Raw genomic sequence first — 21,515 nt, 5'->3', positions numbered from 1 at the left:
CTGAGGATAACTGTCTGAGCTCCCGTTTGAAACAGGGCGACCCCGCCCAAACGTAATTCCCCCCCCCCCCCGGGTGGATGAGATGCGGCTAGAAAGGTGCCTGAGGCACACTCCTGGGGCCCGTCTTTTCTATGCTCCGGAAGGCCTCAGGGAAGAAGTGCGAGTTTACTCGCATGAGGCTCGCTGGTCTCAGTTCTTTGCTGGGAGCGTCTCCAAGAGCACTCCGGAGATTGCCGGCGACAGAAAGGTGAGCCCTGGCCTCGAGTAAAAGTCCAGCGTTTTCCGGTAGTAAAGTGAAGCGTGCCGCCCTAGTGAGGAAGCAGGCGGTAAAGGAGAGCGTCAACTCTGTAAGGTATCGCAGGACTCATGGCGCACTCACGTTCGTTGTCACTTTTGTGCGAGGGCACTGTGTGCCGCCCAGCTCTTGTGTGGCGTTTGAGCCGCAGCAAGTGAATGCGTCCGTTTGCTTTAACTGCACGGATGTGCCAGCAGTAATGGCAAAGTGCTGCCCTCTTCGCTCGACACCTCCCGTTTGTTCAGCCTGCAAACGGCCTCAGGAACGCAGTTCTGAGCAGCCTTACATTCCGTGCTGGTGTGCCCCAGGGAGCGATTTGGGCTCTTCTGAGAAACACCACTGTGTGTCCGCAGTGAAACCAGGGGACGCCTCAAGGACGACTCCCTTCGGCACCTGGAAGCTAGATGTTTACGTCCAGCCTGAAAAAGAAAACGATGGACGGCTGTCCCCGGGACAATGCTGGACGTTCGGGACCACCCCGAGTCACCAAGCACCAAACTTGGCACAGCGTGGGGAACGCTCTCCTGCACGGACGGCACCCCCCACCTGGAAAGCTTTCTTACCAGAAGGGGGCCCTCGTTCCCTTGTACTAGATAGCTAGACAGAATGTTCAGACAAACATGCTGTGTCATCAAGCCTGAAAGTGGGACACTGATGGCAAAGTACGCCTTCTGCCCGTTTGCGAGCGACTTGTTTCTGCCTTCCAAGCTGCCTGAGCAGCGCTGGCGGCCCGACGTCTCTCCACTGCAGGGTAGTCGCTGTGGGCCAGCAAGGCTGCGTTCTCTCCAAGCCCATCCTGTGCTGGCAAATGCCTTTCTAGGGACTCATACCACTGCACTGCACAGTCAGCTCCGGCCAAATGAAAGGTGACCTGCGGCCCCAAGATACGGGCTAGTGTTTCACGTCAGCAGAGCTGGGGGTGCAGGGGTGCCATGAATCCATGTGCCACGCTGGATGGCCTGAACTCTCCGATGCCTCCGGGGACACATAGGAGAGGCGGCCGTGCACCACTTTCGCATGGTGACTGCTCTGTGCCGGAGGAGCGGCCGGTGGCTTCTGAGGAACCTCAGGGGGAAGGAGGCCCATGGGAGCCACTCTTCACATTCCTAGCAAGGGCCACGTGTTGCTTGCTGGGGGCCGAGGTAGAGTGTCCCAGTCATAACAGAGACGCGTGGGAGCAGCGCTGGGCAGCCTCCCTGCAAGTCGATCGGCCTCACTGACTGAAACGGACCTGTGCTTCAGAAACACCCCGTGCTGACGACTCAGTCCAGGGAAACACTCAGGACGGCCCTCTCGCAGAAGCGCGAGCTAGGCTGTGAGCGCAGCCTGAAGAAAGGTACATCTTTCACACTTAACACGGCTAGGTATGGGACAGAGCCTTGGTCACTGAGGCCCACCTCAGGTACTGCACTACCTATGCAGGGGATGCAGTGCAGGGGACCCTGTGTCCAAAAGTGTCTCCGAGGAAAGGCCCTGTTCCTCCCCGCTCTTTCCTTGAGGTAGTCAGAAACTACTGAGGATAACTGTCTGAGCTCCCGTTTGAAACAGGGCGACCCCGCCCAAACGTAATTCCCCCCCCCCCCCACTGCTGGATGAGATGCGGCTAGAAAGGGCCTGAGGCACACTCCTGGGGCCCGTCTTTTCTTTGCTCCGGAAGGCCTCAGGGAAGAAGTGCGAGTTTACTCGCATGAGGCACGCTGGTCTCAGTTCTTTGCTGGGAGCGTCTCCAAGAGCACTCCGGAGATTGCCGACGACAGAAAGGTGAGCCCTGGCCTCGAGTAAAAGTCCAGCGTTTTCCGGTAGTAAAGTGAAGCGTGCCGCCCTAGTGAGGAAGCAGGCGGTAAAGGAGAGCGTCAACTCTGTAAGGTATCGTAGGACTCATTGTGCACTCACGTTTGTTGTCACTTTTGTGAGAGGGCACTGTGTGCCGCCCAGCTCTTGTGTGGCGTTTGAGCCGCAGCAAGTGAATGCGTCCGTTTGCTTTAACTGCACGGATGTGCCAGCAGTAATGGCAAAGTGCTGCCCTCTTCGCTCGACACCTCCCGTTTGTTCAGCCTGCAAACGGCCTCAGGAACGCAGTTCTGAGCAGCCTTACATTCCGTGCTGGTGTGCCCCAGGGAGCGATTTGGGCTCTTCTGAGAAATACCACTGTGCGTCCCCAGTGAAACCAGGGGACGCCACAAGGACGACTCCCTTCGGCACCTGGAAGCTAGATGTTTACGTCCAGCCTGAAAAAGAAAACGATGGACGGCTGTCCCCGGGACAATGCTGGACGTTCGGGACCACCCCGACTCACCAAGCACCAAACTTGGCACAGCGTGGGGAACGCTCTCCTGCACGGACGGCACCCCCCACCTGGAAAGCTTTCTTACCAGAAGGGGGCCCTCCTCGTTCACTTGTACTAGATAGCTAGACAGAATGTTCAGACAAACATGCTGTGTCATCAAGCCTGAAAGTGGGACACTGATGGCAAAGTACGCCTTCTGCCCGTTTGCGAGCCACTTGTTTCTGCCTTCCAAGCTGCCTGAGCAGCGCTGGCGGCCCGACGTCTCTCCACTGCAGGGTAGTCGCTGTGGGCCAGCAAGGCTGCGTTCTCTCCAAGCCCATCCTGTGCTGGCAAATGCCTTTCTAGGGACTCATACCACTGCACTGCCGAGTCAGCTCCGGCCAAATGAAAGGTGACCTGCGGCCCCAAGATACGGGCTAGTGTTTCACGTCAGCAGAGCTGGGGGTGCAGGGGTGCCATGAATCCATGCGCCACGCTGGATGGCCTGAACTCTCTGATGCCTCCGGGGACACATAGGAGAGGCGGCCGTGCACCACTTTCGCATGGTGACTGCTCTGTGCCGGAGGAGCGGCCGGTGGCTTCTGAGGAACCTCAGGGGGAAGGAGGCCCATGGGAGCCACTCTTCACATTCCTAGCAAGGGCCACGTGTTGCTTGCTGGGGGCCGAGGTAGAGTGTCCCAGTCATAACAGAGACGCGTGGGAGCAGCGCTGGGCAGCCTCCCTGCAAGTCGATCGGCCTCACTGACTGAAACGGACCTGTGCTTCAGAAACACCCCGTGCTGACGACTCAGTCCAGGGAAACACTCAGGACGGCCCTCTCGCAGAAGCGCGAGCTAGGCTGTGAGCGCAGCCTGAAGAAAGGTACATCTTTCACACTTAACACGGCTAGGTATGGGACAGAGCCTTGGTCACTGAGGCCCACCTCAGGTACTGCACTACCTATGCAGGGGATGCAGTGCAGGGGACCCTGTGTCCAAAAGTGTCTCCGAGGAAAGGCCCTGTTCCTCCCCGCTCTTTCCTTGAGGTAGTCAGAAACTACTGAGGATAACTTTCTGAGCTCCCGTTTGAAACAGGGCGACCCCGCCCAAACGTAATTCCCCCCCCCCCACTGCTGGATGAGATGCGGCTAGAAAGGTGCCTGAGGCACACTCCTGGGGCCCGTCTTTTCTTTGCTCCGGAAGGCCTCAGGGAAGAAGTGCGAGTTTACTCGCATGAGGCTCGCTGGTCTCAGTTCTTTGCTGGGAGCGTCTCCAAGAGCACTCCGGAGATTGCCGACGACAGAAAGGTGAGCCCTGGCCTCGAGTAAAAGTCCAGCGTTTTCCGGTAGTAAAGTGAAGCGTGCCGCCCTAGTGAGGAAGCAGGCGGTAAAGGAGAGCGTCAACTCTGTAAGGTATCGTAGGACTCATTGTGCACTCACGTTTGTTGTCACTTTTGTGAGAGGGCACTGTGTGCCGCCCAGCTCTTGTGTGGCGTTTGAGCCGCAGCAAGTGAATGCGTCCGTTTGCTTTAACTGCACGGATGTGCCAGCAGTAATGGCAAAGTGCTGCCCTCTTCGCTCGACACCTCCCGTTTGTTCAGCCTGCAAACGGCCTCAGGAACGCAGTTCTGAGCAGCCTTACATTCCGTGCTGGTGTGCCCCAGGGAGCGATTTGGGCTCTTCTGAGAAACACCACTGTGCGTCCCCAGTGAAACCAGGGGACGCCTCAAGGACGACTCCCTTCGGCACCTGGAAGCTAGATGTTTACGTCCAGCCTGAAAAAGAAAACGATGGACGGCTGTCCCCGGGACAATGCTGGACGTTCGGGACCACCCCGAGTCACCAAGTACCAAACTTGGCACAGCGTGGGGAACGCTCTCCTGCACGGACGGCACCCCCCACCTGGAAAGCTTTCTTACCAGAAGGGGGCCCTCCTCGTTCCCTTGTACTAGATAGCTAGACAGAATGTTCAGACAAACATGCTGTGTCTTCAAGCCTGAAAGTGGGACACTGATGGCAAAGTACGCCTTCTGCCCGTTTGCGAGCCACTTGTTTCTGCCTTCCAAGCTGCCTGAGCAGCGCTGGCGGCCCGACGTCTCTCCACTGCAGGGTAGTCGCTGTGGGCCAGCAAGGCTGCGTTCTCTCCAAGCCCATCCTGTGCTGGCAAATGCCTTTCTAGGGACTCATACCACTGCACTGCCGAGTCAGCTCCGGCCAAATGAAAGGTGACCTGTGGCCCCAAGATACGGGCTAGTGTTTCACGTCAGCAGAGCTGGGGGTGCAGGGGTGCCATGAATCCATGCGCCACGCTGGATGGCCTGAACTCTCCGATGCCTCCGGGGACACATAGGAGAGGCGGCCGTGCACCACTTTATCATGGTGACAGCTCTGTGCCGGAGGAGCGGCCGGTGGCTTCTGAGGAACCTCAGGGGGAAGGAGGCCCATGGGAGCCACTCTTCACATTCTTAGCAAGGGCCACGTGTTGCTTGCTGGGGGCCGAGGTAGAGTGTCCCAGTCATAACAGAGACGCGTGGGAGCAGCGCTGGGCAGCCTCCCTGCAAGTCGATCGGCCTCACTGACTGAAACGGACCTGTGCTTCAGAAACACCCCGTGCTGACGACTCAGTCCAGGGAAACACTCAGGACGGCCCTCTCGCAGAAGCGCGAGCTAGACTGTGAGCGCAGCCTGAAGAAAGGTACATCTTTCACACTTAACATGGCTAGGTATGGGACAGAGCCTTGGTCACTGAGGCCCACCTCAGGTACTGCACTACCTATGCAGGGGATGCAGTGCAGGGGACCCTGTGTCCAAAAGTGTCTCCGAGGAAAGGCCCTGTTCCTCCCCGCACTTTCCTTGAGGTAGTCAGAAACTACTGAGGATAACTGTCTGAGCTCCCGTTTGAAACAGGGCGACCCCGCCCAAACGTAATTTCCCCCACCCCCCCGGGTCGATGAGATGCGGCTAGAAATGTGCCTGAGGCACACTCCTGGGGCCCGTCTTTTCTTTGCTCCGGAAGGCCTCAGGGAAGAAGTGCGAGTTTACTCGCATGAGGCTCGCTGGTCTCAGTTCTTTGCTGGGAGCGTCTCCAAGAGCACTCCGGAGATTGCCGGCGACAGAAAGGTGAGCCCTGGCCTCGAGTAAAAGTCCAGCGTTTTTCGGTAGTAAAGTGAAGCGTGCCGCCCTAGTGAGGAAGCAGGCGGTAAAGGAGAGCGTCAACTCTGTAAGGTATCGCAGGACTCATGGCGCACTCACGTTCGTTGTCACTTTTGTGCGAGGGCACTGTGTGCCGCCCAGCTCTTGTGTGGCATTTGAGCCGCAGCAAGTGAATGCGTCCGTTTGCTTTAACTGCACGGATGTGCCAGCAGTAATGGCAAAGTGCTGCCCTCTTCGCTCGACACCTCCCGTTTGTTCAGCCTGCAAACGGCCTCAGGAACGCAGTTCTGAGCAGCCTTACATTCCGTGCTGGTGTGCCCCAGGGAGCGATTTGGGCTCTTCTGAGAAACACCACTGTGCGTCCCCAGTGAAACCAGGGGACGCCTCAAGGACGACTCCCTTCGGCACCTGGAAGCTAGATGTTTACGTCCAGCCTGAAAAAGAAAACGATGGACGGCTGTCCCCGGGACAATGCTGGACGTTCGGGACCACCCCGAGTCACCAAGTACCAAACTTGGCACAGCGTGGGGAACGCTCTCCTGCACGGACGGTTCCCCCCACCCGGAAACCTTTCTTACCAAAAGGGGGCCCTCGTTCTCTTGTACTAGATAGCTAGACAGAATGTTCAGACAACCATGCTGTGTCATCAAGCCTGAAAGTGGGACACTGATGGCAAAGTACGCCTTCTGCCCATTTGCGAGCCACTTGTTTCTGCCTTCCAAGCTGCCTGAGCAGCGCTGGCGGCCCGACGTCTCTCCACTGCAGGGTAGTCGCTGTGGGCCAGCAAGGCTGCGTTCTCTCCAAGCCCATCCTGTGCTGGCAAATGCCTTTCTAGGGACTCATACCACTGCACTGCCGAGTCAGCTCCGGCCAAATGAAAGGTGACCTGAGGCCCCAAGGTACGGGCTAGTGTTTCACATCAGCAGAGCTGGGGGTGCAGGGGTGCCATGAATCCATGCGCCACGCTGGATGGCCTGAACTCTCCGTTGCCTCCGGGGACACATAGGAGAGGCGGCCGTGCACCACTTTCGCATTGTGACTGCTCTATGCCGGAGGAGCGGCCGGTGGCTTCTGAGGAACCTCAGGGGGAAGGAGGCCCATGGGAGCCACTCTTCACATTCCTAGCAAGGGCCACGTGTTGCTTGCTGGGGGCCGAGGTAGAGTGTCCCAGTCATAACAGAGACGCGTGGGAGCAGCGCTGGGCAGCCTCCCTGCAAGTCGATCGGCCTCACTGACTGAAACGGACCTGTGCTTCAGAAACACCCCGTGCTGACGACTCAGTCCAGGGAAACACACAGGACGGCCCTCTCGAAGAAGCGCGAGCTAGGCTGTGAGCGCAGCATGAAGAAAGGTACATCTTTCACACTTAACACGGCTAGGTATGGGACAGAGCCTTGGTCACTGAGGCCCACCTCAGGTACTGCACTACCTATGCAGGGGATGCAGTGCAGGGGACCCTGTGTCCAAAAGTGTCTCCGAGGAAAGGCCCTGTTCCTCCCCGCTCTTTCCTTGAGGTAGTCAGAAACTACTGAGGATAACTGTCTGAGCTCCCGTTTCAAACAGGGCGAACCCGCCCAAAAGTAATTTCCCCCCCACCCCCGGGTGGATGAGATGCGGCTACAAAGGTGCCTGAGGCACACTCCTGGGGCCCGTCTTTTCTATGCACCGGAAGGCCTCAGGGAAGAAGTGCGAGTTTACTCGCATGAGGCTCGCTGGTCTCAGTTCTTTGCTGGGAGCGTCTCCAAGAGCACTCCGGAGATTGCCGGCGACAGAAAGGTGAGCCCTGGCCTCGAGTAAAAGTCCAGCGTTTTTCGGTAGTAAAGTGAAGCGTGCCGCCCTGGTGAGGAAGCAGGCGGTAACGGAGAGCGTCAACTCTGTAAGGTATCGCAGGACTCATGGCGCACTCACGTTCGTTGTCACTTTTGTGCGAGGGCACTGTGTGCCGCCCAGCTCTTGTGTGGCGTTTGAGCCGCAGCAAGTGAATGTGTCCGTTTGCTTTAACTGCACGGATGTGCCAGCAGTAATGGCAAAGTGCTGCCCTCTTCGCTCGACACCTCCCGTTTGTTCAGCCTGCAAACGGCCTCAGGAACGCAGTTCTGAGCAGCCTTACATTCCGTGCTGGTGTGCCCCAGGGAGCGATTTGGGCTCTTCTGAGAAACACCACTCTGCGTCCGCAGTGAAACCAGGGGACGCCTCAAGGACGACTCCCTTCGGCACCTGGAAGCTAGATGTTTACGTCCAGCCTGAAAAAGAAAACGATGGACGGCTGTCCCCGGGACAATGCTGGACGTTCGGGACCACCCCGAGTCACCAATTACCAAACTTGGCACAGCGAGGGGAACGCTCTCCTGCACGGACGGTTCCCCCCACCTGGAAACCTTTCTTACCAGAAGGGGGCCCTCGTTCCCTTGTACTAGATAGCTAGACAGAATGTTCAGACAACCATGCTGTGTCATCAAGCCTGAAAGTGGGACACTGATGGCAAAGTACGCCTTCTGCCCGTTTGCGAGCCACTTGTTTCTGCCTTCCAAGCTGCCTGAGCGGCGCTGGCGGCCCGACGTCTCTCCACTGCAGGGTAGTCGCTGTGGGCCAGCAAGGCTGCGTTCTCTCCAAGCCCATCCTGTGCTGGCAAATGCCTTTCTAGGGACTCATACCACTGCACTGCCGAGTCAGCTCCGGCCAAATGAAAGGTGACCTGAGGCCCCAAGGTACGGACTAGTGTTTCACGTCAGCAGAGCTGGGGGTGCAGGGGTGCCATGAATCCATGCGCCACGCTGGATGGCCTGAACTCTCCGATGCCTCCGGGGACACATAGGAGAGGCGGCCGTGCACCACTTTCGCATGGTGACTGCTCTGTGCCGGAGGAGCGGCCGGTGGCTTCTGAGGAACCTCAGGGGATAGGAGGCCCATGGGAGCCACTCTTCACATTCCTAGCAAGGGCCACGTGTTGCTTGCTGGGGGCCGAGGTAGAGTGTCCCAGTCATAACAGAGACGCGTGGGAGCAGCGCTGGGCAGCCTCCCTGCAAGTCGATCGGCCTCACTGACTGAAACGGACCTGTGCTTCAGAAACACCCCGTGCTGACGACTCAGTCCAGGGAAACACTCAGGACGGCCCTCTCGCAGAAGCGCGAGCTAGGCTGTGAGCGCAGCCTGAAGAAAGGTACATCTTTCACACTTAACACGGCTAGGTATGGCACAGAGCCTTGGTCACTGAGGCCCACCTCAGGTACTGCACTACCTATGCAGGGGATGCAGTGCAGGGGACCCTGTGTCCAAAAGTGTCTCCGAGGAAAGGCCCTGTTCCTCCCCGCTCTTTCCTTGAGGTAGTCAGAAACTACTGAGGATAACTGTCTGAGCTCCCGTTTGAAACAGGGCGACCCCGCCCAAACGTAATTTCCCCCACCCCCCCGGGTCGATGAGATGCGGCTAGAAATGTGCCTGAGGCACACTCCTGGGGCCCGTCTTTTCTTTGCTCCGGAAGGCCTCAGGGAAGAAGTGCGAGTTTACTCGCATGAGGCTCGCTGGTCTCAGTTCTTTGCTGGGAGCGTCTCCAAGAGCACTCCGGAGATTGCCGGCGACAGAAAGGTGAGCCCTGGCCTCGAGTAAAAGTCCAGCGTTTTTCGGTAGTAAAGTGAAGCGTGCCGCCCTAGTGAGGAAGCAGGCGGTAAAGGAGAGCGTCAACTCTGTAAGGTATCGCAGGACTCATGGCGCACTCACGTTCGTTGTCACTTTTGTGCGAGGGCACTGTGTGCCGCCCAGCTCTTGTGTGGCATTTGAGCCGCAGCAAGTGAATGCGTCCGTTTGCTTTAACTGCACGGATGTGCCAGCAGTAATGGCAAAGTGCTGCCCTCTTCGCTCGACACCTCCCGTTTGTTCAGCCTGCAAACGGCCTCAGGAACGCAGTTCTGAGCAGCCTTACATTCCGTGCTGGTGTGCCCCAGGGAGCGATTTGGGCTCTTCTGAGAAACACCACTGTGCGTCCCCAGTGAAACCAGGGGACGCCTCAAGGACGACTCCCTTCGGCACCTGGAAGCTAGATGTTTACGTCCAGCCTGAAAAAGAAAACGATGGACGGCTGTCCCCGGGACAATGCTGGATGTTCGGGACCACCCCGAGTCACCAAGTACCAAACTTGGCACAGCGTGGGGAACGCTCTCCTGCACGGACGGTTCCCCCCACCCGGAAACCTTTCTTACCAAAAGGGGGCCCTCGTTCTCTTGTACTAGATAGCTAGACAGAATGTTCAGACAACCATGCTGTGTCATCAAGCCTGAAAGTGGGACACTGATGGCAAAGTACGCCTTCTGCCCATTTGCGAGCCACTTGTTTCTGCCTTCCAAGCTGCCTGAGCAGCGCTGGCGGCCCGACGTCTCTCCACTGCAGGGTAGTCGCTGTGGGCCAGCAAGGCTGCGTTCTCTCCAAGCCCATCCTGTGCTGGCAAATGCCTTTCTAGGGACTCATACCACTGCACTGCCGAGTCAGCTCCGGCCAAATGAAAGGTGACCTGAGGCCCCAAGGTACGGGCTAGTGTTTCACATCAGCAGAGCTGGGGGTGCAGGGGTGCCATGAATCCATGCGCCACGCTGGATGGCCTGAACTCTCCGTTGCCTCCGGGGACACATAGGAGAGGCGGCCGTGCACCACTTTCGCATTGTGACTGCTCTATGCCGGAGGAGCGGCCGGTGGCTTCTGAGGAACCTCAGGGGGAAGGAGGCCCATGGGAGCCACTCTTCACATTCCTAGCAAGGGCCACGTGTTGCTTGCTGGGGGCCGAGGTAGAGTGTCCCAGTCATAACAGAGACGCGTGGGAGCAGCGCTGGGCAGCCTCCCTGCAAGTCGATCGGCCTCACTGACTGAAACGGACCTGTGCTTCAGAAACACCCCGTGCTGACGACTCAGTCCAGGGAAACACACAGGACGGCCCTCTCGAAGAAGCGCGAGCTAGGCTGTGAGCGCAGCATGAAGAAAGGTACATCTTTCACACTTAACACGGCTAGGTATGGGACAGAGCCTTGGTCACTGAGGCCCACCTCAGGTACTGCACTACCTATGCAGGGGATGCAGTGCAGGGGACCCTGTGTCCAAAAGTGTCTCCGAGGAAAGGCCCTGTTCCTCCCCGCTCTTTCCTTGAGGTAGTCAGAAACTACTGAGGATAACTGTCTGAGCTCCCGTTTCAAACAGGGCGAACCCGCCCAAAAGTAATTTCCCCCCCACCCCCGGGTGGATGAGATGCGGCTACAAAGGTGCCTGAGGCACACTCCTGGGGCCCGTCTTTTCTATGCACCGGAAGGCCTCAGGGAAGAAGTGCGAGTTTACTCGCATGAGGCTCGCTGGTCTCAGTTCTTTGCTGGGAGCGTCTCCAAGAGCACTCCGGAGATTGCCGGCGACAGAAAGGTGAGCCCTGGCCTCGAGTAAAAGTCCAGCGTTTTTCGGTAGTAAAGTGAAGCGTGCCGCCCTGGTGAGGAAGCAGGCGGTAACGGAGAGCGTCAACTCTGTAAGGTATCGCAGGACTCATGGCGCACTCACGTTCGTTGTCACTTTTGTGCGAGGGCACTGTGTGCCGCCCAGCTCTTGTGTGGCGTTTGAGCCGCAGCAAGTGAATGTGTCCGTTTGCTTTAACTGCACGGATGTGCCAGCAGTAATGGCAAAGTGCTGCCCTCTTCGCTCGACACCTCCCGTTTGTTCAGCCTGCAAACGGCCTCAGGAACGCAGTTCTGAGCAGCCTTACATTCCGTGCTGGTGTGCCCCAGGGAGCGATTTGGGCTCTTCTGAGAAACACCACTCTGCGTCCGCAGTGAAACCAGGGGACGCCTCAAGGACGACTCCCTTCGGCACCTGGAAGCTAGATGTTTACGTCCAGCCTGAAAAAGAAAACGATGGACGGCTGTCCCCGGGACAATGCTGGACGTTCGGGACCACCCCGAGTCACCAATTACCAAACTTGGCACAGCGAGGGGAACGCTCTCCTGCACGGACGGTTCCCCCCACCTGGAAACCTTTCTTACCAGAAGGGGGCCCTCGTTCCCTTGTACTAGATAGCTAGACAGAATGTTCAGACAACCATGCTGTGTCATCAAGCCTGAAAGTGGGACACTGATGGCAAAGTACGCCTTCTGCCCGTTTGCGAGCCACTTGTTTCTGCCTTCCAAGCTGCCTGAGCGGCGCTGGCGGCCCGACGTCTCTCCACTGCAGGGTAGTCGCTGTGGGCCAGCAAGGCTGCGTTCTCTCCAAGCCCATCCTGTGCTGGCAAATGCCTTTCTAGGGACTCATACCACTGCACTGCCGAGTCAGCTCCGGCCAAATGAAAGGTGACCTGAGGCCCCAAGGTACGGACTAGTGTTTCACGTCAGCAGAGCTGGGGGTGCAGGGGTGCCATGAATCCATGCGCCACGCTGGATGGCCTGAACTCTCCGATGCCTCCGGGGACACATAGGAGAGGCGGCCGTGCACCACTTTCGCATGGTGACTGCTCTGTGCCGGAGGAGCGGCCGGTGGCTTCTGAGGAACCTCAGGGGATAGGAGGCCCATGGGAGCCACTCTTCACATTCCTAGCAAGGGCCACGTGTTGCTTGCTGGGGGCCGAGGTAGAGTGTCCCAGTCATAACAGAGACGCGTGGGAGCAGCGCTGGGCAGCCTCCCTGCAAGTCGATCGGCCTCACTGACTGAAACGGACCTGTGCTTCAGAAACACCCCGTGCTGACGACTCAGTCCAGGGAAACACTCAGGACGGCCCTCTCGCAGAAGCGCGAGCTAGGCTGTGAGCGCAGCCTGAAGAAAGGTACATCTTTCACACTTAACACGGCTAGGTATGGCACAGAGCCTTGGTCACTGAGGCCCACCTCAGGTACTGCACTACCTATGCAGGGGATGCAGTGCAGGGGACCCTGTGTCCAAAAGTGTCTCCGAGGAAAGGCCCTGTTCCTCCCCGCTCTTTCCTTGAGGTAGTCAGAAACTACTGAGGATAACTGTCTGAGCTCCCGTTTGAAACAGGGCGACCCCGCCCAAACGTAACTCCCCCCCACCCACGGGTGGATGAGATGCGGCTACAAAGGTGCCTGAGGCACACTCCTGGGGCCCGTCTTTTCTTGGCACCGGAAGGCCTCAGGGAAGAAGTGCGAGTTTACTCGCATGAGGCTCGCTGGTCTCAGTTCTTTGCTGGGAGCGTCTCCAAGAGCACTCCGGAGATTGCCGGCGACAGAAAGGTGAGCCCTGGCCTCGAGTAAAAGTCCAGCGTTTTTCGGTAGTAAAGTGAAGCGTGCCGCCCTAGTGAGGAAGCAGGCGGTAAAGGAGAGCGTCAACTCTGTAAGGTATCGCAGGACTCATGGCGCACTCACGTTCGTTGTCACTTTTGTGCGAGGGCACTGTGTGCCGCCCAGCTCTTGTGTGGCATTTGAGCCGCAGCAAGTGAATGCGTCCGTTTGCTTTAACTGCACGGATGTGCCAGCAGTAATGGCAAAGTGCTGCCCTCTTCGCTCGACACCTCCCGTTTGTTCAGCCTGCAAACGGCCTCAGGAACGCAGTTCTGAGCAGCCTTACATTCCGTGCTGGTGTGCCCCAGGGAGCGATTTGGGCTCTTCTGAGAAACACCACTGTGCGTCCCCAGTGAAACCAGGGGACGCCTCAAGGACGACTCCCTTCGGCACCTGGAAGCTAGATGTTTACGTCCAGCCTGAAAAAGAAAACGATGGACGGCTGTCCCCGGGACAATGCTGGACGTTCGGGACCACCCCGAGTCACCAAGTACCAAACTTGGCACAGCGTGGGGAACGCTCTCCTGCACGGACGGTTCCCCCCACCCGGAAACCTTTCTTACCAAAAGGGGGCCCTCGTTCTCTTGTACTAGATAGCTAGACAGAATGTTCAGACAACCATGCTGTGTCATCAAGCCTGAAAGTGGGACACTGATGGCAAAGTACGCCTTCTGCCCATTTGCGAGCCACTTGTTTCTGCCTTCCAAGCTGCCTGAGCAGCGCTGGCGGCCCGACGTCTCTCCACTGCAGGGTAGTCGCTGTGGGCCAGCAAGGCTGCGTTCTCTCCAAGCCCATCCTGTGCTGGCAAATGCCTTTCTAGGGACTCATACCACTGCACTGCCGAGTCAGCTCCGGCCAAATGAAAGGTGACCTGAGGCCCCAAGGTACGGGCTAGTGTTTCACATCAGCAGAGCTGGGGGTGCAGGGGTGCCATGAATCCATGCGCCACGCTGGATGGCCTGAACTCTCCGTTGCCTCCGGGGACACATAGGAGAGGCGGCCGTGCACCACTTTCGCATTGTGACTGCTCTATGCCGGAGGAGCGGCCGGTGGCTTCTGAGGAACCTCAGGGGGAAGGAGGCCCATGGGAGCCACTCTTCACATTCCTAGCAAGGGCCACGTGTTGCTTGCTGGGGGCCGAGGTAGAGTGTCCCAGTCATAACAGAGACGCGTGGGAGCAGCGCTGGGCAGCCTCCCTGCAAGTCGATCGGCCTCACTGACTGAAACGGACCTGTGCTTCAGAAACACCCCGTGCTGACGACTCAGTCCAGGGAAACACAAGGACGGCCCTCTTGAAGAAGCGCGAGCTAGGCTGTGAGCGCAGCATGAAGAAAGGTACATCTTTCACACCTAACACGGCTAGGTATGGGACAGAGCCTTGGTCACTGAGGCCCACCTCAGGTACTGCACTACCTATGCAGGGGATGCAGTGCAGGGGACCCTGTGTCCAAAAGTGTCTCCGAGGAAAGGCCCTGTTCCTCCCCGCTCTTTCCTTGAGGTAGTCAGAAACTACTGAGGATAACTGTCTGAGCTCCCGTTTCAAACAGGGCGAACCCGCCCAAAAGTAATTTCCCCCCCACCCCCGGGTGGATGAGATGCGGCTACAAAGGTGCCTGAGGCACACTCCTGGGGCCCGTCTTTTCTATGCACCGGAAGGCCTCAGGGAAGAAGTGCGAGTTTACTCGCATGAGGCTCGCTGGTCTCAGTTCTTTGCTGGGAGCGTCTCCAAGAGCACTCCGGAGATTGCCGGCGACAGAAAGGTGAGCCCTGGCCTCGAGTAAAAGTCCAGCGTTTTTCGGTAGTAAAGTGAAGCGTGCCGCCCTGGTGAGGAAGCAGGCGGTAACGGAGAGCGTCAACTCTGTAAGGTATCGCAGGACTCATGGCGCACTCACGTTCGTTGTCACTTTTGTGCGAGGGCACTGTGTGCCGCCCAGCTCTTGTGTGGCGTTTGAGCCGCAGCAAGTGAATGTGTCCGTTTGCTTTAACTGCACGGATGTGCCAGCAGTAATGGCAAAGTGCTGCCCTCTTCGCTCGACACCTCCCGTTTGTTCAGCCTGCAAACGGCCTCAGGAACGCAGTTCTGAGCAGCCTTACATTCCGTGCTGGTGTGCCCCAGGGAGCGATTTGGGCTCTTCTGAGAAACACCACTCTGCGTCCGCAGTGAAACCAGGGGACGCCTCAAGGACGACTCCCTTCGGCACCTGGAAGCTAGATGTTTACGTCCAGCCTGAAAAAGAAAACGATGGACGGCTGTCCCCGGGACAATGCTGGACGTTCGGGACCACCCCGAGTCACCAATTACCAAACTTGGCACAGCGAGGGGAACGCTCTCCTGCACGGACGGTTCCCCCCACCTGGAAACCTTTCTTACCAGAAGGGGGCCCTCGTTCCCTTGTACTAGATAGCTAGACAGAATGTTCAGACAACCATGCTGTGTCATCAAGCCTGAAAGTGGGACACTGATGGCAAAGTACGCCTTCTGCCCGTTTGCGAGCCACTTGTTTCTGCCTTCCAAGCTGCCTGAGCGGCGCTGGCGGCCCGACGTCTCTCCACTGCAGGGTAGTCGCTGTGGGCCAGCAAGGCTGCGTTCTCTCCAAGCCCATCCTGTGCTGGCAAATGCCTTTCTAGGGACTCATACCACTGCACTGCCGAGTCAGCTCCGGCCAAATGAAAGGTGACCTGAGGCCCCAAGGTACTGACTAGTGTTTCACGTCAGCAGAGCTGGGGGTGCAGGGGTGCCATGAATCCATGCGCCACGCTGGATGGCCTGAACTCTCCGATGCCTCCGGGGACACATAGGAGAGGCGGCCGTGCACCACTTTCGCATGGTGACTGCTGTGTGCCGGAGGAGCGGCCGGTGGCTTCTGAGGAACCTCAGGGGATAGGAGGCCCATGGGAGCCACTCTTCACATTCCTAGCAAGGGCCACGTGTTGCTTGCTGGGGGCCGAGGTAGAGTGTCCCAGTCATAACAGAGACGCGTGGGAGCAGCGCTGGGCAGCCTCCCTGCAAGTCGATCGGCCTCACTGACTGAAACGGACCTGTGCTTCAGAAACACCCCGTGCTGACGACTCAGTCCAGGGAAACACTCAGGACGGCCCTCTCGCAGAAGCGCGAGCTAGGCTGTGAGCGCAGCCTGAAGAAAGGTACATCTTTCACACTTAACACGGCTAGGTATGGCACAGAGCCTTGGTCACTGAGGCCCACCTCAGGTACTGCACTACCTATGCAGGGGATGCAGTGCAGGGGACCCTGTGTCCAAAAGTGTCTCCGAGGAAAGGCCCTGTTCCTCCCCGCTCTTTCCTTGAGGTAGTCAGAAACTACTGAGGATAACTGTCTGAGCTCCCGTTTGAAACAGGGCGACCCCGCCCAAACGTAACTCCCCCCCACCCACGGGTGGATGAGATGCGGCTACAAAGGTGCCTGAGGCACACTCCTGGGGCCCGTCTTTTCTTGGCACCGGAAGGCCTCAGGGAAGAAGTGCGAGTTTACTCGCATGAGGCTCGCTGGTCTCAGTTCTTTGCTGGGAGCGTCTCCAAGAGCACTCCGGAGATTGCCGGCGACAGAAAGGTGAGCCCTGGCCTCGAGTAAAAGTCCAGCGTTTTTCGGTAGTAAAGTGAAGCGTGCCGCCCTAGTGAGGAAGCAGGCGGTAAAGGAGAGCGTCAACTCTGTAAGGTATCGCAGGACTCATGGCGCACTCACGTTCGTTGTCACTTTTGTGCGAGGGCACTGTGTGCCGCCCAGCTCTTGTGTGGCATTTGAGCCGCAGCAAGTGAATGCGTCCGTTTGCTTTAACTGCACGGATGTGCCAGCAGTAATGGCAAAGTGCTGCCCTCTTCGCTCGACACCTCCCGTTTGTTCAGCCTGCAAACGGCCTCAGGAACGCAGTTCTGAGCAGCCTTACATTCCGTGCTGGTGTGCCCCAGGGAGCGATTTGGGCTCTTCTGAGAAACACCACTGTGCGTCCCCAGTGAAACCAGGGGACGCCTCAAGGACGACTCCCTTCGGCACCTGGAAGCTAGATGTTTACGTCCAGCCTGAAAAAGAAAACGATGGACGGCTGTCCCCGGGACAATGCTGGATGTTCGGGACCACCCCGAGTCACCAAGTACCAAACTTGGCACAGCGTGGGGAACGCTCTCCTGCACGGACGGTTCCCCCCACCCGGAAACCTTTCTTACCAAAAGGGGGCCCTCGTTCTCTTGTACTAGATAGCTAGACAGAATGTTCAGACAACCATGCTGTGTCATCAAGCCTGAAAGTGGGACACTGATGGCAAAGTACGCCTTCTGCCCATTTGCGAGCCACTTGTTTCTGCCTTCCAAGCTGCCTGAGCAGCGCTGGCGGCCCGACGTCTCTCCACTGCAGGGTAGTCGCTGTGGGCCAGCAAGGCTGCGTTCTCTCCAAGCCCATCCTGTGCTGGCAAATGCCTTTCTAGGGACTCATACCACTGCACTGCCGAGTCAGCTCCGGCCAAATGAAAGGTGACCTGAGGCCCCAAGGTACGGGCTAGTGTTTCACATCAGCAGAGCTGGGGGTGCAGGGGTGCCATGAATCCATGCGCCACGCTGGATGGCCTGAACTCTCCGTTGCCTCCGGGGACACATAGGAGAGGCGGCCGTGCACCACTTTCGCATTGTGACTGCTCTATGCCGGAGGAGCGGCCGGTGGCTTCTGAGGAACCTCAGGGGGAAGGAGGCCCATGGGAGCCACTCTTCACATTCCTAGCAAGGGCCACGTGTTGCTTGCTGGGGGCCGAGGTAGAGTGTCCCAGTCATAACAGAGACGCGTGGGAGCAGCGCTGGGCAGCCTCCCTGCAAGTCGATCGGCCTCACTGACTGAAACGGACCTGTGCTTCAGAAACACCCCGTGCTGACGACTCAGTCCAGGGAAACACAAGGACGGCCCTCTCGAAGAAGCGCGAGCTAGGCTGTGAGCGCAGCATGAAGAAAGGTACATCTTTCACACCTAACACGGCTAGGTATGGGACAGAGCCTTGGTCACTGAGGCCCACCTCAGGTACTGCACTACCTATGCAGGGGATGCAGTGCAGGGGACCCTGTGTCCAAAAGTGTCTCCGAGGAAAGGCCCTGTTCCTCCCCGCTCTTTCCTTGAGGTAGTCAGAAACTACTGAGGATAACTGTCTGAGCTCCCGTTTCAAACAGGGCGAACCCGCCCAAAAGTAATTTCCCCCACACCCCCGGGTGGATGAGATGCGGCTACAAAGGTGCCTGAGGCACACTCCTGGGGCCCGTCTTTTCTATGCACCGGAAGGCCTCAGGGAAGAAGTGCGAGTTTACTCGCATGAGGCTCGCTGGTCTCAGTTCTTTGCTGGGAGCGTCTCCAAGAGCACTCCGGAGATTGCCGGCGACAGAAAGGTGAGCCCTGGCCTCGAGTAAAATTCCAGCGTTTTTCGGTAGTAAAGTGAAGCGTGCCGCCCTGGTGAGGAAGCAGGCGGTAACGGAGAGCGTCAACTCTGTAAGGTATCGCAGGACTCATGGCGCACTCACGTTCGTTGTCACTTTTGTGCGAGGGCACTGTGTGCCGCCCAGCTCTTGTGTGGCGTTTGAGCCGCAGCAAGTGAATGTGTCCGTTTGCTTTAACTGCACGGATGTGCCAGCAGTAATGGCAAAGTGCTGCCCTCTTCGCTCGACACCTCCCGTTTGTTCAGCCTGCAAACGGCCTCAGGAACGCAGTTCTGAGCAGCCTTACATTCCGTGCTGGTGTGCCCCAGGGAGCGATTTGGGCTCTTCTGAGAAACACCACTGTGCGTCCGCAGTGAAACCAGGGGACGCCTCAAGGACGACTCCCTTCGGCACCTGGAAGCTAGATGTTTACGTCCAGCCTGAAAAAGAAAACGATGGACGGCTGTCCCCGGGACAATGCTGGACGTTCGGGACCACCCCGAGTCACCAATTACCAAACTTGGCACAGCGAGGGGAACGCTCTCCTGCACGGACAGTTCCCCCCACCTGGAAACCTTTCTTACCAGAAGGGAGCCCTCGTTCCCTTGTACTAGATAGCTAGACAGAATGTTCAGACAACCATGCTGTGTCATCAAGCCTGAAAGTGGGACACTGATGGCAAAGTACGCCTTCTGCCCGTTTGCGAGCGACTTGTTTCTGCCTTCCAAGCTGCCTGAGCGGCGCTGGCGGCCCGACGTCTCTCCACTGCAGGGTAGTCGCTGTGGGCCAGCAAGGCTGCGTTCTCTCCAAGCCCATCCTGTGCTGGCAAATGCCTTTCTAGGGACTCATACCACTGCACTGCCGAGTCAGCTCCGGCCAAATGAAAGGTGACCTGAGGCCCCAAGGTACGGACTAGTGTTTCACGTCAGCAGAGCTGGGGGTGCAGGGGTGCCATGAATCCATGCGCCACGCTGGATGGCCTGAACTCTCCGATGCCTCCGGGGACACATAGGAGAGGCGGCCGTGCACCACTTTCGCATGGTGACTGCTCTGTGCCGGAGGAGCGGCCGGTGGCTTCTGAGGAACCTCAGGGGATAGGAGGCCCATGGGAGCCACTCTTCACATTCCTAGCAAGGGCCACGTGTTGCTTGCTGGGGGCCGAGATAGAGTATCCCAGTCATAACAGAGACGCGTGGGAGCAGCGCTGGGCAGCCTCCCTGCAAGTCGATCGGCCTCACTGACTGAAACGGACCTGTGCTTCAGAAACACCCCGTGCTGACGACTCAGTCCAGGGAAACACTCAGGACGGCCCTCTCGCAGAAGCGCGAGCTAGGCTGTGAGCGCAGCCTGAAGAAAGGTACATCTTTCACACTTAACACGGCTAGGTATGGCACAGAGCTTTGGTCACTGAGGCCCACCTCAGGTACTGCACTACCTATGCAGGGGATGCAGTGCAGGGGACCCTGTGTCCAAAAGTGTCTCCGAGGAAATGCCCTGTTCCTCCCCGTTCTTTCCTTGAGGTAGTCAGAAACTACTGAGGATAACTGTCTGAGCTCCCGTTTCAAACAGGGCGACCCCGCCCAAACGTAATTTCCCCCCCCCCCCGGGTGGATGAGATGCGGCTAGAAAGGTGCCTGAGGCACACTCCTGGGGCCTGTCTTTTCTTGGCTCCGGAAGGCCTCAGGGAAGAAGTGCGAGTTACTCGCATGAGGCTCGCTGGTCTCAGTTCTTTGCTGGGAGCGTCTCCAAGAGCACTGCGGAGATTCCCGGCGACAGAAAGGTGAGCCCTGGCCTCGAGTAAAAGTCCAGCGTTTTCCAATAGTAAAGTGAAGCGTGCCTCCTTAGTGAGGAAGCAGGCGGTAAAGGAGAGCGTCAACTCTGTAAGGTATCGCAGGACTCATTGCGCACTCACGTTCGTTGTCACTTTTGTGCGAGGGCACTGTGTGCCGCCCAGCTCTTGTGTGGCGTTTGAGCCGCAGCAAGTGAATGCGTCCGTTTGCTTTAACTGCACGGATGTGCCAGCAGTAATGGCAAAGTGCTGCCCTCTTCGCTCGACACCTCCCGTTTGTTCAGCCTGCAAACGGCCTCAGGAACGCAGTTCTGAGCAGCCTTACATTCCGTGCTGGTGTGCCCCAGGGAGCGATTTGGGCTCTTCTGAGAAACACCACTGTGCGTCCCCAGTGAAACCAGGGGACGCCTCAAGGACGACTCCCTTCGGCACCTGGAAGCTAGATGTTTACGTCCAGCCTGAAAAAGAAAACGATGGACGGCTGTCCCCGGGACAATGCTGGACGTTCGGGACCACCCCGAGTCACCAAGTACCAAACTTGGCACAGCGTGGGGAACGCTCTCCTGCACGGACGGTTCCCCCCACCCGGAAACCTTTCTTACCAGAAGGGGGCCCTCATTCCCTTGTACTAGATAGCTAGACAGAATGTTCAGACAACCATGCTGTGTCATCAAGCCTGAAAGTGGGACACTGATGGCAAAGTACGCCTTCTGCCCGTTTGCGAGCGACTTGTTTCTGCATTCCAAGCAGCCTGAGCGGCGCTGGCGGCCCGACGTCTCTCCACTGCAGGGTAGTGGCTGTGGGCCAGCAAGGCTGCGTTTTCTCCAAGCCCATCCTGTGCTGGCAAATGCCTTTTTAGGGACTCATACCACTGCACTGCCGAGTCAGCTCCGGCCAAATGAAAGGTGACCCGAGGCCCCAAGGTACGGACTAGTGTTTCACGTCAGCAGAGCTGGGGGTGCAGGGGTGCCATGAATCCATGCGCCACGCTGGATGGCCTGAACTCTCCGATGCCTCCGGGGACACATAGGAGAGGCGGCCGTGCACCACTTTCGCATGGTGACTGCTCTGTGCCGGAGGAGCGGCCGGTGGCTTCCGAGGAATCTCAGGGGATAGGAGGCCAATGGGAGCCACTCTTCACATTCCTAGCAAGGGCCACGTGTTGCTTGCTGGGGGCCGAGGTAGAGTGTCCCAGTCATAACAGAGACGCGTGGGAGCAGCGCTGGGCAGCCTCCCTGCAAGTCGATCGGCCTCACTGACTGAAACGGACCTGTGCTTCAGAAACACCCCGTGCTGACGACTCAGTCCAGGGAAACACTCAGGACGGCCCTCTCGCAGAAGCACGAGCTAGGCTGTGAGCG

The sequence above is a fragment of the Mesoplodon bidens genome, assembly GCF_964165515.1.
Source record: "Mesoplodon bidens genome assembly, chromosome: 15".
In the NCBI taxonomy this organism is placed as follows: domain Eukaryota; kingdom Metazoa; phylum Chordata; class Mammalia; order Artiodactyla; family Ziphiidae; genus Mesoplodon; species Mesoplodon bidens.
This window is presented reverse-complemented; position numbering follows the sequence as displayed.